General features: G+C 35.9%; 1 protein-coding gene across 8 annotated transcripts in view; it reads right to left on the bottom strand.

The window, feature by feature from the left end:
- The window catches only part of DGKB (diacylglycerol kinase beta), a 918,246-nt gene that overhangs the window by 567,932 nt on the left and 336,893 nt on the right, over window positions 1-13,421 (bottom strand). The window lies entirely within an intron of this gene.

Below are 13,421 nucleotides of genomic sequence, written 5' to 3'. Positions count from 1 at the left end.
TAAAACAGATGAAAGGCATATTGCTCTAGTGTCAATGTGGAAAAAAGAAAAAAAAAAAAAACTCCTAAAACTGCTCACAGCCATTCAACTTTAGATAGGAAGCATTGGAATAGAGTAATGCAATGAAAACACTGATAACTAAAGAACATACTCAAGATGTTGATATTATTCTCCAGGTCTTCACCAATCTAGGTTGACTGTTTTACAGAATGAGAGAGATACAAAGAGATGAAGGATAGAGAGAAAAAAAAAATGTCATAGCAAGAAAGCTTTACCTGATGTTTTCAGACTTCATCCTCCTGGGTAAGTTATTTTGCTAGTCAGCAAGAAAAAAATGTATAGGATTTGTTGTACTTGAAGATTTTTGTAATTTAGTTTAAGACTGATGTTTAGTAATAGAAAATAAATGTGAGGCTGGGAGATGGTAACATATTTATGCAAAAGACTCTCATGCCTGAAGGCTTGAGGTGCTTGGTCCAATTCCCAGCACCACCACAAGTCAGAGATGAGCAGTACTTGGGAGTCTCTCTCTCTCTCTCTCTCTCTCACCAAAACATTAAAATAAACTATTTCAAATAATAAAATAGGTAAGAAGGACACTACAAAAGGAGACATATCATACTGAATTATCCTTTATATGTAATAGAGGTTTGGGGAGACAGCATAATTGTTATGCAAAAGACTCTCATGTGTGAGGCTCTGAGGTCCTAGGTTCAATCCCCCTGCACCATCTTAAGCCAGAGCTAAGCAGTGCTCTGATCTCTCTGTGTATATGTTTATCTATTTGTCTGTCTATCTATCTATTTATCTAATCTCTATCTAATCATTAAGATAAAATAAATAAAATATTAAAAAATAGATGATAAAGGTATTTGTGTAAAATCTTACTTTCTTGAATAAAATGGTAGATAATTAAGGGCATGACTTGAGAGTCAGGCCTGTTTCAGATAATAATTCAACCATCCTTCACATGCATTGTTTTCTGTGGTGATCTAATTTTTCTCATCTAATCCATTAACATTATTTTAAATTTACAAATTCATACACTATATTCTCACATATGAATCTACATTCACATATATATGTATATTCCATTCTACCTGCATGTCTAATAACATCAGAGTTTTCTTCCTTAATCTCATTCACCCAAACTCTTCCATTTCAGTTACTGACAACTCCATCATTAAATATCTTGGAATATCTCTTTCTTTTTGACTTCTAAATGAGATATAATCTAGGCATAAAACAATAAAATTACAGAAAAAAAATAAATAAATCCTTGGTCCAGGCACTTCATATTTGACCAAGCTCTATTTTTTGTGAAACTGTTTTGCAATCTAACACTATATCTATATCTATATCTATATCTATATCTATATCTATATCTATATCTATATCTATATCTATATATAGAGAAGAAACCAATTTAATCATTGTTCTAACACTGAAAGCATAGGTAATAACATTTGCCTTAGGTAATATGACAGAAAAAGTTATGAAAGAATAAGCAAGCTTGATAATCTTAAAGTAGGAAATACACACATACACCAAAGAAAAGAAAGGTGCTATATACCCACTATACAATTCTAGAAAGTGCATATGTAAATGTGTATCCTATAGTTCTAGTGCTTATAAAATGGAATATTCTAGTTAAAAAGACAATAATGAGTCAGTAGACACAGTTGAAGTAGAGAAAAACAGTGTATGTTTTGGACATTTAAGTTCAAATATCACCCTTTCTATGTCAAGAATATTTTAAACTAGATTTTTTTTTATCAAGTAACCTGTTATTTGGAACTTTACTCTCAATGAGTAGTTAATAACAAAGTCACTTCAGCTTAATAGCATTTTTAAAATAATTCCAATTTTCTACTTATTTGTCCACATGTGAATAGTCATCTTTATTTATATACCTCTTGTATGTTAAGGCATCATAGATTCAATTACATTTGATCATATGTATTAAATGTACACCTATAGTAGAAGAGATGACAAAGACAGAGTACCTAACCACCTCTATTTGAAATCACCTAGGACTTAGGTTAATTAATGAGACTCATCTTAAGGTTATACATGATCTATTACTTCCTCTAATTAGAAATAATAATCCTGATCATTATGCTGGTTAGCTGGAAAGAAATAAGATGAATGTGCTTAACTATGATTAATAGTCTTCTTTAAGCACTGGAGATCTCTTATGCCACTGAGTAGCTATGAAAAGTGGGATGCAACTCTATGCTTTTACATGATACATATTTTTAAAAGTCACAGAAGAAAACAGTGGTCTAAAGTCTTTTACATTTTTAGATAGAAGACAACTATTTCCATATATAAAAATCATCTCTCACCATGCAAACTTACTGTTTTTATATTTTGAATGAAATCACTTTCAAATATTCATTTAGCATTTACAACTTACTAAAATTATGTGAATAGCTATGCATCTCATATTTCACTTTATCCTGCTGAAGGAAACATACATAAAACAATGAATTTTTTATTTTAAAGGATTACAGTAGTATTGACTTATAGCTGTTTTCTAAAGATTTCTCTACCTTTGCTTATTAACTACTTTACCTGATGCTATTATGTGCTGAAGAAAATTAGGGAAAAGTGTTACCTGGTTAGAGAGATGAAATGAATTCAAAGCAAAAGTTAATTACTTATTGTTTTTAATATGGTTAATTTAGTTGTAGTAAAGTTGAATATTTCAGATTTTGTTTGAATAAAGAGAATACAATTTATATTTAAATGTCACTTTAAGTTTTTAAAACATTCTGTATAAACTGATTTATTCTGGTTCTAATGTCTGGGTCAAATCGGGTATGATCATCCAAAATTTTTTTGGCAGTGAAACTGAGAAGTTATGACTTTAGTACATGCATGATATTTATCTGAAGTCTGAAAAAGTACAAGAGTTCCAGAGCAAGGTATTCATAGGATTTACACTGAGATACTTATCAAAAGTTGCTAACCAAGGAAACAACTATTTGACAAGTACAACCTATAAATTCTGTGTCAGGTGAATCTTTCTTAAACCCACTATATAGTTTTAGATATACTTCTAAACAAGAGTGTCTTCATTTTGAAAGTGGCAATAATAATGGTATATAATACATCATTCAGAAATTAAACAAGCTAATATTCATAAAGTATTATCATAGTACCAGACATGCACTGTTTTATAAGAAACCTGTTGTTTCTTTTCATGATAAATATATATATTTAGTGATGCATGGAATATAGTTGATTTTTAATATTTTATTTTATTTTAATAAGCTATGCAGACAGAAGCAGATATATGTATATGTAGAGAGAGAGGGAGAGAGAAAGAGAGGAAGAGAGAAAGAGAGAGATACCAGACCACTGCTCAGCTCTGGTTTATGTTGGTGCTGGGGATTGAACCTAGGCCTCAGAGACTCAAGCATGAGAGTCTTTTCCATAGCCTTTATGCTGTCTCCCCAGCCCCTCCCTAAATTGAATTTCAAAACAAGACTTTATTTTCATTATTTTACTAACACAGAATCTAATTAGATTTATCAATATTTGCAATCAGTACATTAATTTCACAAATGTTCTTTTTTTTTTTTTTTTTTAGAGGCAGACAGGCAGAAAGAGAGTGGGAGAGAGAGAAAGAGAAAACACAACACCAAAGCTTCCTTCAATGCAGTCAGGGCTGGGCTTGAACGTGGATTACACACATGGCACACTATCCAAGTAAGCTGCTTTGTAAGCCCTTAATGTTGATTTTTAAATAAAGTCAGATGATCATACAAATTACTTTTGCTATCAAAATTGTAGGTAGATTTAACATTTGAGACCATAAATGAAACTGTTAAATATATAGATATAACAACCCTCAGGCATAGATTCTGATTTACTATTTTATAGAAAATTGCAGTCTGTACTTCTTAACCAATGACAAAATTTTAAAACTCAGAATTTTCACTCTTTATAATTAAGTTCAACAATTTAAAATAAAATTTAAATGTAAAAGTTTGATTAAAAAAGAAAACGGTGCTTTCTTAAATAAAAAGTAATAATCTATCAAAAGTAATTTCATTACATATTCAATATGCTCAAAACAATGTAAAAACACACATTGAGCTACTATCCTGTGTTCTGAACTATCCTTGCAAATGAAGGAGCATAGAGGCCAGGCAGTGGTGCACCTGCTTAGGTGCACACACTACAGTGCTCAAGGATTCAGGTTCAAACCCCTGGTCCCCACCTGCAGGGGGAAAGCTTTATGAGTGGTGAATCAGGGCTGCTGGTGCCTCTCTATCTCTTTCCCTTTCTATATCCCCAAGCTCTCTCAATTTTTCTCTATATGTATCCAATAATAAATAAAATAAAAATAAATACAAACCAAAATAAGTATAAAACCATGTTATATTACAGATAAAATAGTAAATACTAACTTGATAAAATATTTTTTTAAATATATGTTAATCTCAAATGTATTTCATAATACATTTTCATTTGGTGAGTTGTTTGTAAATTTTCCTGGTAAACATGGAACTAGAAGCACGTTTTAATTTGTTTGTCATCTTTATTTATTTATTGGATAGAGACAGCCACAAATTGAGCAGAAGGTGGAGACAGAGGAGAGAGACAGAGAGACACCTAGAACTCTGTTTCCCAATGTGTGACGCTTTCCAGTGAAGGTGGAGACTGGGGTCTTGAACCCAAGTCCTTGCACATTGTAAAATGTGTATTAAACCACATGTGCCACCATCTGACCTATTTAATTTAATTTAATTTTTTAAATAAGCACACAACTTATTTCTTGAGATTATGATGGGTTCTGGAGATTAAGCCTGGAAATTTGGAGCCTTGGGCAAGAATTCATTTGCCTAACCATTATGCTATCTCCTCAGCCCTGAAGCATGTCTTCATAAGAGGATGACTGGTCCTGAAATGAGTGCAGCCTAGAATGTTCCTGGCTATGGCCTTGGAATGTAAACTCAAAAAAACAGGGATGCAGAGGTTATACAGGATCCTGTGCTAAATATAAATAGACATGGGCCCTAGTACAGATCAAAGGGGTTTACAGTTACGGTATTTATATACTTTTCCATATTTTGGGAGCTACTATTTTCCCTGATCCAGCTTTCTAGTCCCATTCCCAACTCTGACACCATCCTCTCTGATAATACTTTCAGCGCATCTACATGCTAGCTGTCAGGCTTAGGCAAAAATTAGTAAGGTCATAGGTCCCTTAGAATATACTTAAAATAGACTTCCTAGCTCCTTTAAACATGAAGACCCCAAATTTCATCTGCTATACTTTTACCTTTAGGTTTCTGATTATTAAACAATCTGTCCTGCTTTATATCTTAAGCTTTTCAGCCAACAAGTTGCAAATGCTACCATGACACCAACCTGACTTCTCTGGGCAGACACCTCACCAATGTGTACTGGAACCCCCCTCCCCAGATCCTTTTCCCCATAAGAGAAAAATAGAAACAGATTGGGAGTACAGATCAATCAGTCAATGCCCATGTCTAATAGAGAATCAATTACAGAAGTCTAGGGGATCGGATGTCTTATTCACTGCTAAAATAATTTGTCTCACTTTTCCTACCGCCCCTACTCATTCTCTCCCCCCCCACATAGCTAGTTAAATAATAAAAAAATAAATAAATAAAAAACTATTTCCTTTCACTGTTCTTTTATTACTGTTCTTTTTTCTTACCTTTTTTTTTCTCTCTCTTTCTTTTTTCTTCTTTTTCTCATTCTTGTCATCCTTTCTTTCTTCCTCCTTCAGCTTTCTGAATTCAGTGATACACGATTGGGAATTTTTTGGGGGAAGAAATCTGACTCAGAATGGACTCTTTCTGTGTGTATCTCTGCTCAACTTCCCTTTCTCCTTTAGCTACCCCTAGAATATACAGTGGAGAGTAGATTTGCATAACTGTCTATTCCTGCTATTCTTGTCTAGTTCTAGTCCTGAGTTTTTTTGTTTTTTTTCTTCTTTCTTAACAATCAGCTGCCTATGCTCAGGAGGCTTGAGGCAATCTGGGACAGGGTTTTTTTCCCTGCTCTATCTTATTATTAATATTATATAAAGACATATATCTTCCCCCACCCTCCTTTAGGTTGATCAGAATTAACTCTTAGGGTATCTTTCATAGCTAGGGTAGGGGGCATCTAATCTATTGTGAGAGGAACTTGTCTCATTACTACTACCTCCTCTACAGACTCTCCCCTTCTTCTTCCTCCTAGCTGATTAAGAAAAAAACAAAATAAAATAAAAATAAAGTAATCAATGAAAAAAAACCTTTCCTTTCACTGCTCTTTAATTACAGCTCTTTTTCTTTTCTTTTTTCTTTTTTCTATCTTGTTTTTCTATTTTTTATCTTGTCATACATTTCTTCCTTCCTTCTTCTTTGTCTTTCTGAATTTATGAATTATTTTCTTGAAGAAATCTGACTCAGAGTGGACTCTCGATGTGTGTATCTCTGCTCTCCTTCCCTTTCCCATCTTGCTACCCCTAGAATATACAGTGGATAGTAGATTTGCATAATTGTCTATTCTTGCTATCCCTTTTTTCCTTTCTCTTTCTTCTTCACTTGGACTTGGATGATATTTTTTCACGGACTGGAGACATTGTTTAGCTAATTGGTAGTGATTAAACTGCTTCAATCCTTGCTTCAGTTGCAATTGTAATTACTGAGGTTGGAGATTGCATTTGTCACAAAGGTATTTAGTACAGTGTTTCCTGTACTCAAGACACAACAACTGAGGAAAAACAGAACATAAAAATAAGAAACACATAAATAAAAAAAAATAGGTAGATAAAAAAAGTAATAAAACCGCTACTCCAATGAATGAAGACAAGAGCCCAGAAGAAACTACAAATCAGAAAGAAGTAACCATAGATAAGAAAAGTATGCAATCAATAATAAACTTACTAATCACAGAAATGAAAACAAAATTGGAGGAAAGGAATGGCAGTATTAGGGAAACAACAGTTGAGACCCCCAAGGAAAATACTGATTATCTTGAGGCTATTAGAGAACTGAATGCTGAAATAGCTGAACTGAAGAAAGCAGCTGAGGAAAGGAAAAGCAGACTAACAGAAGCAGAAAAAAGAATTAGTCAGACAGAGGATGAGTTAGAGAAAACAAAGAAAGAGGTGAAAGAGCTTAAAAAGAGATTGAGAGACACTGAAAACAACAACAGAGACATATGGGATGATCTCAAAAGAAATAACATTCATATAATTGGCCAGCCAGAGGAAGAAAGAGAGGAAGAGGAAGCAAACATTCTAGAGGAAATAATAGAAGAAAACTTTCGAGACCTGAATAACAGAAAAAACATTAAGATTCAAGAGGCCCAGAGAGTACCAAACAGAATCAACCCAGACCTGAAGACACCAAGACACATCATAGTCACAGTGAGAAGAAGTAAGGATAAAGAAAGGATCCTAAAGGCTGCAAGAGAGAAACAAAAAGTCACATTCAAGGGAACACCCATAAGATTATCTGCAAACTCGTCCACTCAAACTCTAAAAGCCAGAAGAGAATGGCAAGATATCTATCGAGCCCTGAATGAAAAAGGGTTTCAACCAAGGATAATATATCCTGCTAGGCTTTCATTCAAACTAGATGGAGGGATCAAAACCTTCTTAGACAAACAACAGATAAAGGAGGCAACCATCACCAAACTGGCCCTGAAAGAGGTTCTAAAAGACCTGCTATCAGAGCAAACAAACAAAAAAAATTTTTTGAACAATGGCACTACAATACATTAACTCCATAATATCAATAAATGTCACTGGCTTAAACTCACCCATCAAATGGCTCAGAGTTGGGGGATGGATCAGAAAACATAACCTAACCATATGCTGCTTGCAAGAATCCCATCTGTCACAAGAAGATAAACACAGACTTAAAGTGAAAGGTTAGAAAACTATCAGACCACAAAAAAGGGCAGGAACAGCCATTCTCATCTCAGACACAATAGATTTTAAATTAAATAAAGTAATAAAAGATAGGCAAGTACATTACATAATGATTAGAGGATCAATCAGCCAAGAAGACTTAACAAGTATTAACATCTATGCACCCAATGAGGGACCATCTAAATATGTCAAGCACCTACTGAAAGAATTTCAAAAATACATCAATAGTAATACAATAATACCCCATTCTAACACTTAGATGGATCAACAAAGCAGAGAATCAACAAAGATACAAGAGAATTAAAAGAAGAGATTGAAAGACTAGACCACAGGATATTTTCAGAGTCCTTCACCCCAAAAAACTGGAATACGGCTTCTTTTCAAATCCACATAACACATACTCAGGGATAGACCACATGTTTGGCTACAAAGACACCATCAATCAATTCAAGAGCATCGACATCATCCCAAGTATCTTCACAGACCACAGTGGAGTAAAACTAACATATAACAACGAGAGAAAATTATTAAAAGACACAGAATTTGGAAACTAAACAACATACTCCTTAAGAACCACTGGGTCAGAGAGTCAATCAAGCAAGAAATTCATATGTTCCTGGAAACAAATGAAAATGAAGACACAACCTATCAAAATATTTGGGACACAGCTAAAGTAGTACTGACAGGGAAACTTATACCCATACAATCACATATTAAACACCAAGAAGAAGCTCAAATGAATGACCTTACTGCACACCTCAAGGACTTAGAGGAAGAGGAACAAAGGAACCCTAAAGCAACAGAAGGACAGAAATCACTAAAATTAGAGTAGAAATAAACAACATAGAAAATAAGAGAACCATACAATGATCAATGAAGCCAAAAGTTGGTTCTTTGAAAGATTAAAAAAAATTGACAAACGCCTAGCCAGACTCACCAAACAAAAAAGAGTGAAGACTCAAATTAATAGAATTGTAAACGATGGAGGAGATATCACAACTGACACCACAGAAATCCAGAGAATCCTGCAAAACTTCTATGAAGATCTATACACCACCAAGCTAGAGAATCTGGAAGAAATGGAACAATTCCTAGAAACATATACCCTTCCAATACTGAACCAAGAAGAAATATAAAAATCTAAATGCACCAATAACAGACAAAGAAATTGAAACCATTATTAAGAACCTCCCCAACAACAAAATTCCCGGAGCAGATGGCTTCACAAACAAATTATACAAAACTTTCAGGAAACAGTTAGTGTGCATACTTCTTAAGCTTTTCCATAAGATTGAAGAAACAGGAATACTTCCTTCCACCTTCTATGAAGCCAACATCACTCTGATACCAAAAGCTGATAGGGACAGAATGAAAAAGGAAAACTACAGACCAATATCTCTGATGAACATAGATGCCAAAATATTAAACAAGATTTTGGCCAATCGGATACAACAGAATATCAAAAAGATTGTTCATCACGACCAAGTGGGATTCATCCCAGGAATGCAAGGCTGGTTCAACATCCATAAGTCAATCAATATCATTCACCACATCAATAAAAGCAAAGCCAGAAACCACATGATTATCTCAATAGATGCAGAGAAAGCCTTTGACAAAATCTAACATATTCATGCTCAAAACTCTACAAAAAATGGGAATAGATGGGAAATTCCTCAAGATAGTGGAATCTATATAAAGCAAACCTACAGCCAACATCATACTCAATGGACAGAAGCTGAAATCATTCCCCCTCATATCAGGGACTAGACAGGGCTGTCTACTGTCACCATTACTCTTCAACATAGTATTGGAAGTTCTTGCCATAGTAATCAGGCAAGAGAAAGAAATCAAAGGAATACAGATTGGAAGGGAAGAAGTCAAGCTCTGACTCTTTGCAGATGATATGACAGTATACATAGAAAAACCTGAAGAATCCAGCAGAAAACTACTGGAAGTTATTAGGCAATATAGCAAGGTATCAGGCTACAAAATCAATGTACAAAAATCAGTGACATTTCTTTATGCAAACACTATATCTGAAGAAGAAGATATCCAGAAATCATTCCCATTTACTGTTTCAGAAAAATCAATCAAATACATAGGAATAAAGTTGAGCAAAGAAGTGAAAGACTTGTCGGCTCCCCACCTGAAGGCAGGTCCCTTCACAGGCGGTGAAGCAGGTCTGCAGGTGTCTGTCTTTCTCTCCCTCTCTGTCTTCCCCTCCTCTCTCCATTTCTCTCTGTCCTATCCCACAACAACGACATCAATAATAACTACAACAATAAAAAAAAAAAAACAAGTGAAAGGCTTGTATGCTGAAAACTATGAGTCGCTACTCAAGGAAATAGAAACTGATACCAAGAAATGGAAAGATACTCCATGTTCATGGATTGGGAGAATAAATATCATCAAAATGAACATTCTCCCCAAAGCCATGTACAAATTTAATGCTATACCCATCAAAGTTCCACCAAGCTTCTTTAAGAGAATAGAACAAACACTACAATTATTTATCTGGAACCTGAAAACACCTAGAATTGCCATAACCATCTTGAGTAAAAGAAACAGAAATGGAGGCATCACACTCCCAGACCTTAACAAATATTATAAAGCCATCATCATCAAAACAGCGTGGTACTGGAATAAAAATAGGCACACAGATCATTGGAACAAAATTGAAAGCCCAGAAATAAATCCTCACACCTATGGATATCTAATCTTTGATAAGGGGGCCCAAAGGATTAAATGGAAGAAGGAGGATCTCTTCAATAAATGGTGCTGGGAAAACTGGATTGTAACATGTAGAAGAATGAAACTGAACCACTTTATCTCAACAGAAACAAAAATCAACTTCAGATGGATTAAAGACCTAGATGTTATACCAGAAACAATCAAATACTTAGAGGAAAACATTGGTAAAACAGTTTCCCACCTACCACTCAAGGACATCTTTGATGAATCAAACCCAATTGCAAGGAAGACTAAAGCAGAAACAAACCAATAAGACTACATCAAATTGAAAAGCTTCTGCACATCCAAAGAAACTATTAAACAAACAAAGAGACCCCTCACAGAATGGGAGAAGATCTTCACATGCCAGACATCAGACAAGAAACTAATCACCAAAATATATAAAGAGCTCAGCAAACTTAGCACCAAAAAAACAAATGACCCCATCCAAAAATGGGCAGAGGATATAAACAAAACATTCACCTCAGAGGAGATCCAAAAGGCTAACAAACATATGAAAAACTGCTCTAGGTCACTGATTGTCAGAGAAATGCAAATTAAGACAACACTTAGTTACCACCTCACTAGTGTAAGAATGGCATACATCAAAAAGGACAGCAGCAATAAATGCTGGAGAGGCTGTGGGGACAGAGGAACCCCTCTACATTGCTGGTGGGAATGTAAACTGGTACAGCCTCTGTGGAGAGCAGTCTGGAAAACTCTCATAAGGCTAGACATGGACCTTCCATATGATCTAGTAATTTCTCTCCTGGGGTTATACCCCAAGGACTCCATAACACCCCACCAAAAAGAGGTGTGTACTCCTATGTTCATAGCAGCACAATTCATAATAGCTAAAACCTGGAAGCAACCCAGGTGCCCAACAACAGATGAGTGGCTGAGAAAGCTGTGGTATATATACACAATGGAATACTATGCAGCTATCAAGAACAATGATTCCACCTTCTCTGACCCATCTTGGTCAGAGCTAGAAGGAATTATGCTAAGTGAACTAAATCAGAAAGATAAAGATAAGTATCTGATGATCCCACTCATCAACAGAAGTTGAGTAAGAATATCAGAAAGGGAAACTAAAAGCAGGACCTGAACAAATTATAAGTAGGGCACCAAAGTAAAAACCCTGTGTTGGTGGGTAGACATGCAGCTTCCTGGTATGGGGGGGGGGTAGTGGGTGGGAGGGATGGGTCACAGTCTTTTGGTGGTGGGAATGGTGTTTATGTCTACTCCTAGTAAAGTGTAGTCATATAAATCACTAGATAATTAATATGAGAGGGGGAAAATTAATGGTATGTCTCGAAGTTTTTAAAACACAGATGAGTCTTTTTAATATATAGGATGTGTATTTGATGTGCGGACTCTCTCAAAAGCCTACCAAGTAGATCAGAAGCAACCAATAGCACAGCTATATTACTGTACAGAAAACCCTAACAAAAGGACTTTTCAAAGTTAACCCAATTACCAAATAATGTGATAACATTAACTATCCATTATCTTTTTGAACCCTAAGACAATAGTAATCTCACATCTCCACCATAGAGCCTCTACTTCCCCAAGTCCTGGAACCTTTGGATAGGGCCCACTTTCCCGTATGCCTCTCCCAATCCATATCAAATAATATTGCATCTGCCGATCTCAAACTAATCAACACAATGATAGCCACCTCAACATGATTCAGCTCAGACTGCGTCCAGGGACTTCACGTGTGGAATGACTACCCTTCAGTTTCATTACTCAGGTGAGACCTTTCCTTTCATAGTATTCTCTAATTACATCCCAGGTGTTTCACTTTCTAACAAAGACCTAAAACCTAGATATACACCAGTTTCTGTGAGAGAGAGCATATGTTCACAAGTATCCATAAACTACTGCAAAATATATACCTGAAAGCAGAAGTACACTAGAGTTTGCAGTGAGTGCCCCCCTAACACTTCCTCTCCACTATTCCAAGCTTTGGGTCCACGATTGCTAAACAATTTATTTGGCTTTGTATGTTAACTCTCTTTTCAGCCACCAGGTCCCAGATGCCATCAGGATGCCGGCCTGGCTTCCCTGGACTGAAGACCACACCACTGTGCCCTGGAGCTCAGCTTCCCCAGAGACCCACCCTACTAGGGAAAGAGAGAGGCAGACTGGGAGTATGATCAACCAATCAATGCCCAAGTTCAGCGGGGAAGCAGTTACAGAAGCCAGACTTTCTACCCTCTGCAATGCACAATGAACCTGAGTCCATGCTCCCAGAGGGGTAGAGAATGGGAAAGCTAACAGGGGAGGGGGTTCGGTATGGAGATTGGGTGGTGGCAATTGTGTGGAGTTGTACCCCTCCTACTGTATGGATTTGTTAATTTATCCTTTCTTAAAAAAATTAAATTAGAGGGGGTTCCCGGAAGGTGGCGGACTGAGAAGCTGCTAGTGGCTTGATCTCTGACCACATCTTCTGGAAAAGGTAAGATTTTCTGCCTTTAGGTGGCCAGTCAATAAGGGGTCCTAGCGGTAACACCAAGGAGGTGACTATAACTTAATTTGGGTTAAAATATACAGTATGAAAAAAGGGAATTTTTTTTTCTTTTTTTAAATTATTAAGCACACCTCCTCCCCCTTCACCCACCCCCATAACCACTCCGTGGGACCAGCTCCTAGCAGGCTCCACTGCTGAACCCCTTTCTTTACCAAAATTCCTGTCTCACCAGGGAATATCATTCATTCTAAATCTATACCCTTCTGAAACCTCTGGCCTTTTTTCTAAGTAGCTAACCCCCCCACC

Source organism: Erinaceus europaeus, chromosome 8 (genome assembly GCF_950295315.1).
Source record: "Erinaceus europaeus chromosome 8, mEriEur2.1, whole genome shotgun sequence".
In the NCBI taxonomy this organism is placed as follows: Eukaryota; Metazoa; Chordata; class Mammalia; order Eulipotyphla; family Erinaceidae; genus Erinaceus; species Erinaceus europaeus.
The sequence above is the reverse complement of the archived record's forward strand: the minus strand, read 5'-3'. Positions and strand labels throughout refer to the sequence as shown.